This window comes from Echinops telfairi, unplaced genomic scaffold (genome assembly GCF_000313985.2).
Source record: "Echinops telfairi isolate 266 unplaced genomic scaffold, ASM31398v2 ScPeMD7_31;HRSCAF=116, whole genome shotgun sequence".
Lineage (NCBI taxonomy): Eukaryota > Metazoa > Chordata > Mammalia > Afrosoricida > Tenrecidae > Echinops > Echinops telfairi.
In genome coordinates this window covers 51628071-51633670 of record NW_022103928.1, presented here as the reverse complement: position 1 = coordinate 51633670, position 5600 = coordinate 51628071, and the positions used below count along the sequence as shown (strand labels likewise).

General features: G+C 44.0%; 1 pseudogene; it reads left to right on the top strand.

Annotated features, from left to right (window-relative positions):
• The first annotated feature begins 778 nt into the window (after positions 1 to 778).
• Positions 779 to 3564, top strand: LOC101663397 (annotated as a pseudogene).
• Positions 3565 to 5600: the final 2036 nt, after the last annotated feature.

Genomic DNA, 5600 nt, shown 5'->3' with positions numbered 1-5600 from the left:
TTTGAACCCACCAGCCCCTGAAAGGGAGAAAAATATGGCAGTCTTCATTCATAAAGATCATAGTCTTAGAAATTCTCTGTGATCATTCTACTCTGTCCTATAGGGTCACTCTCAGGAGGAATGCACTTGATAGCACAAATATCGTTTTCAATATGTAAATCTCAAACCCAATGACAAAACCGTGTTTGTTGCATCCGATTATAGATCAGGGAAGGAAAAGCAGCCAACAAACACGAAACTATGTTCTTGTTCAGAGTTTTCCTTTGATGTTCCTTCCCTCGCTGTTTTTACTTTCTTCCTTTTTTTTTACCCCTCTCATCCTTATTGACTGCTGCCATGACCCCTGGCTGGTCATCGTCTCTCTGCTTTTATCCTCCAGCATTCATCCCAGCCAGAAGCTAAGGAAAGCTTCTTGAGAATTGCCAATATAAATGCCTCACCTGCCTTTTTCTTGCTGGGCATAGCTAGGGTGATTTTTATGGGAGTGTGTGTGTGTGTGTGTGTGTGTGTGTCTTCCACTTACAGACCTTCATTTTGTACTGCTTTTTAGAGAAGAAACTGGGATGAGTTAGGGCACACACAGAACTCCACTCAAGGCCGAGGATAGTGAGAATCATCGGGCTCTTTAAAAAGATGCTATGGAAGTGCGTCAGGCTAGCCGGTGGCTCTTGGAAGTTGGGATGCTGTTGTCATTGCTGTAGGTCCTGTGGATGCTGTGGAGTGCATCTGGGTAGCCAGAACCATAATGGAAAAGTTTCAGATAGCCACAAGGGTCCAAATGGTACTAGTGAAAAAAATGGCTGACCTGGAAGACAAAATCTGTCATTAAAGTGAGTACTATCTTGATGACTTTAATTTGCCTCAGGACAGATTTTAAATGGAAAGGTTAAACTAGATGAAGGCTGGGTACCATTGGAGATGATGATAAATTCGGCAAGCTAAACCACCTAACAACCGACTTTAATGTACTACCCCGTTTCCCCGAAAATAAGACAGCCTCTTATATTAATTTTTGCTCCCAAAGAGGCGCTAGGTCTTATTTTCAGGGAATGTCTCATTTTTCCATGAAGAAGAATATGGTACACATTTATTGTTTATTGTTTTATTAAAAGAGACCTCACACTTCCTGTCTGCTTGGTCTGCGCTGTGGCCAACAGTGAGCTGTGCAGCGGCAACCGCCGCTACAGTCCAGAGTCCAGAGTTATGGTAGCTTCATGGGGCCTTATTTTCGGGGAGGTCTTATTTTCAGGGGGATGCCGTCTATTTCAACGAGTAAGTAGGTCTTATTTTCGGGGAAACAGGGTAGTAGAAGCATTGAACAAATCAAAGGTAGAGCTCATGGAAATCAGTGAAGATGAAACTAAAATCAGAAGATCTCCAAGAACCCCGCCCCTCCCGAAGGGAGTGATGAGTATTAAAATGATGTAAAAGTCATGTGTTTATAGGAAAGGTGTGGGAAACAGATTTCTCCCAAGTCGTCTCCCCTAAATATATCCCAAACTTAGTTACTTGCTACAGGTGGCAGATGACTATACACTTGGAGGTCAACAGAAGTAGGTCAGGGGTTCTTCTCCCTAAGGGTTTATGAGCCATCCAGAGCAAGCAGACACCGCTGTTTATCCCACAACAAGTAGGGCCCACTCCCTTCTGATAATGATACTAGTAGATTGTTTCCCTGAAGGAGAGCCCAGGGAGGTCAAGCCCACCCAAGGGTGACCAAAGTTAGGCTGCCTTATTGATTCTAGGGTCTGCCCATCTTGTCACATGTGTACCCCTAGTCCCTCCCCTTCCTATCATGTGTACACCCCTAGCTCATCCTCTTCCTGTTACACCTATGCCCATTATATATCCCCCTCCTACTGCTTGTATGCCTATTGTAGTGCCCCTTCCTGTGACGCATGGTTACCTGTAACCACACCCCTAAGTAGATATAACCCTTGGTTAGCAATAAACAGGGTCTCCACCTCACCCCGTCTCACTCTTTTGCCCTCCGCCACACTGTGCGTGGGCCTGGCTGGTAAGACCATGGCCGTCCAGGAGGTGAGCATGCTACTATGAAATGTGTCTGATCCCATTATTTCAATCTCTTTTATCCCTCATGCTCTCTATGACTTTATTATAATCTTTATATAGCTTAACCGTACAATTGCACTTACTGAACCCGTGATTAGTTGTCGGGGCTGGCCTTTCCCCTCACAGAAAGGCTTCTCAACTGATGCGACCCCTGAACACACAAAAGAATGGTTAGAAGTTAAAGGTGAAATGCTCATTCTTCAGATGAGGAGAACACCACACAGAGCATCTTAAGGGGTCAATATTTGTTGTGTTTGAGAAAATTAAATGTGCTAAGAAGTTGGTAGAGACCCCTGGTCAGAAGTATAAAGACAGATCTAAATTATAAGCTGAACAAGAGCAAGAAGGAAAACAAGTTAGCGGACGATAGTGAAATGAAATCCCTAGAGGAAAAGACCGGCTGCTTGCTGAAGTTTTGGAGTAACTGAGATGATCAGATCCACAGAGGTGATGCGCACATCATGCGGAAATTAAACGTGTAGACTTTATCAGAGGAGCAGATGAAGGAGTAATTCTACTTAAAGAAAAAGGTAAAGACAAGGGTCTCTGGAAGGAGACCAGCCAGTCAGGGTGCAGTGTACAATGAAACATACACCTTTCCTCTATTCTTAAGTGCTTCCTCCCTCCCACTATCATGATCCCAATTCTACCTTACAAATCCGGCTAGACCAGAGGATGTACACTGGTACAGATAGGAACTGGAAACACAGGGAATCCAGGACAGATGATCCCTTCAGGACCAGTGGTGAGAGAGGCGATACCAGGAGGGTAGAGGGAGGATGGGGTAGAAAGGGGGAACTGATGACAAGGATCTACATATAACCTCCTCCCTGGGGGACGGACCATGGAAAAGTGGGTGAAGGGAGACATTGGACAGTGTAAGATATGACAAAATAACAATAATTTATAAATTATCAAGGGTTCATGAGGGAGGGCAGGTGGGGAAGGGGTAAAATAAGGAGCTGATACCAAGGGCTCGAGTAGAAAGCAAATGTTTTGAGAATGATGCTGGCAACAAATGTACAAATGTGTTTGACACAATGGATATATGTATGGATTGTGATAAGAGTTGTACGAGCCCTAAATAAAATGATTTAAAGAAAAGAAAAAGGTAAAGAAGTACTGGATAAAGCCAAAGATGCAGGTAACGAGAGCCTACAGGTAAAAAACAGAGCAGTGACCTGAAAAGTCGTAGAAAGAGAGGTGGGAAAGCAGCACTGACAAAACTCACGGAAGATCCACAAGAACCCCTGAACAAATGGAAGTGGAAAGGTTGCAAATTTAAAGGGAAGAGAAAGGGGAATAGGGTTGCCCAGGCTGGTTGGTTAAAGGGCAAGTACAGTGTCAGGTTGTTAAAATGAAATTTGATCGTGAGGGTGAACGTGATGAAAATGGTGGTGCAGCCGAACCAGTGCAAACACAAGAGAAAAAGCAGCCAAGGAGCCTGCATGCAAACACCAGGAAACAGAACATGGTGCAGGAGACCAGTAGTTGAATCAACTACTTCAACATCCGTTTTATTTACATTTTAACCTATTTTTCGGAGAGTAAAAAAAGAAAACCAAATTTGGTCCATTTGTAAAACAGGAAAATGTTTCGTTGTTTTGTCTTTTTGCTATCAGATGAGGATTTAAAAAAAAAAATGTAAGGTCTTTGTTACCAAGTGATTCAAAAGGAAGGCTCTTCCATTAAGATGCCTTTTTAATACAATATTATTAGTATAAAATGTAATAAAATAAGTGCTCTATGAAAAGAGAAAAAAGGAAATAAAGAGGATATGAAGAGGACAATCTCTAAAACCTTTGTCATCACAGTTCCATTATTTTGTTGCCCTCTCACCCCACCCTTTGTTTTTTTTTTTTAACTTTTGTTATTGCTAATTTTGGGGAAAGAGAGATCATTTCTTTTTCCATTTTTCTCCAGGTGCCTAGAATAGACAGAGAGTTTTAAGAAGACAAGTTGGCAACCTTCATGGGAGCACAGAATTCATGGCTCTCATATTTGGGTTCATGAACTTCATATTTAAGGAGATGCTAGATGCTAGGGTCCTCCTGTGAGAATGGCTATTAGGCCCGGGGCCAGTGGGTCAGTGCCAGAACTCTCCCTTTCCATGAAGGACAGCCAGGTTCAGTCCCTGGCCAGCACAGCTGAAGCACCGTGTGTGGGCTGCTGTGATGGTATGGACTGACAACATAGCTGCCAATCGGGTTCAAAGATAAACACTGCAGGACTGGGCAGTGTTTCCTGCGAGTGGACGCGGGGTCACTGAGTCAGAACTGACTTCATGGCACTGAACAACAGTGATGCAGAACTGGGTTCCGTGGGCTTCCAGACAGGGATCTACAAAGAGAACCCGTGAACCACAATGGTAGGATCCCGTTGTGCCTGGGGTGGCTGTGAGTTGTGATCCAACTGCGGGCACCAGAGCTCCTCGTTGTAGTTTCAGTATGCCCATGCTGGGAACACAGGGCGGGCCCTGGGGAGGGGGCTTATTCGCCAATGCTGAAACTTGCTGTAAAACCTTGTAGGCATGAGAGTTCAGACAGAAAAGCAAAAGGGTTTCAGAAAAGTATATATGTATATGTATATGTGTATATATATTAACCTTAAGACTGTGGGAGGGATTTAGAGCTGTCAACAGGCTGGTCCTCGTGGCACAATGCCTGAAAACATTCAAATGGCATTTGATGGTGAAGCGTGCTGTCAGGAATCATATGTCAAGGTTGTAAACACACACAACAGAAGCCAGGAGAGACCCCTGCGTAGGTGCTGAACGAGAGAGGTGTGCCCCAGGCCTATGATGCATCCCTGGAAGCTGTCTATGAAGTCAGGCTCCCTTGGAGCACGTTACCATGGAAGCCAAGCACTACTGGAGAAAACCTCCAAGAGCCTCTGGTTCCAGCTGCTGCCAGTTGCCATCAAGCTGCTTCCAAGTCATAGTGACCCCACGTGGACCTGAGAAGAACTGCAGTCTGTAGGGTTTTCTTTTTCTCTCCCCACAGGGCAGGGGTTTTCACACTTTTTAGCATGGGAGCTACTTATAAAATGATCAAGTCAAAATGATCTACCAACTACAAAAATGCAAAACATTTATTTATTACATTTATTCATAAATGCCTTGAGAATTCTATGTACAATGTATGTTTATGTTCCTTGCATAACCAAGAGTCCACATTGCACAACACAATTAACTATGTACATTTTTTTTTGTCTTTACCTGAGTCTACTCTGATGATTTGCACTGAATGGAATGAGCCAGGGATGCATAGTCCGGACTGCAGCTGCTGACAGTCAGCCTCAAGCACACTTCCAAATGATCACCAGTCATGGTGGAATGGTAGTTGGACTTAATGATCTCTATGTGGGAAAAGGCTGACTCACATAAGTAGGTAGAGCCGAATAATGCAGTCAAGGAGGTAGCACATGTTCTCATGTTTGGGTACTTTCCCTCTGCGAGTAAGTTCCAGAACTGTTCATGCGCTCTGGACTTCAGCTGGATGTCGGCTTGTAGTGTCAAAATCTCCCAT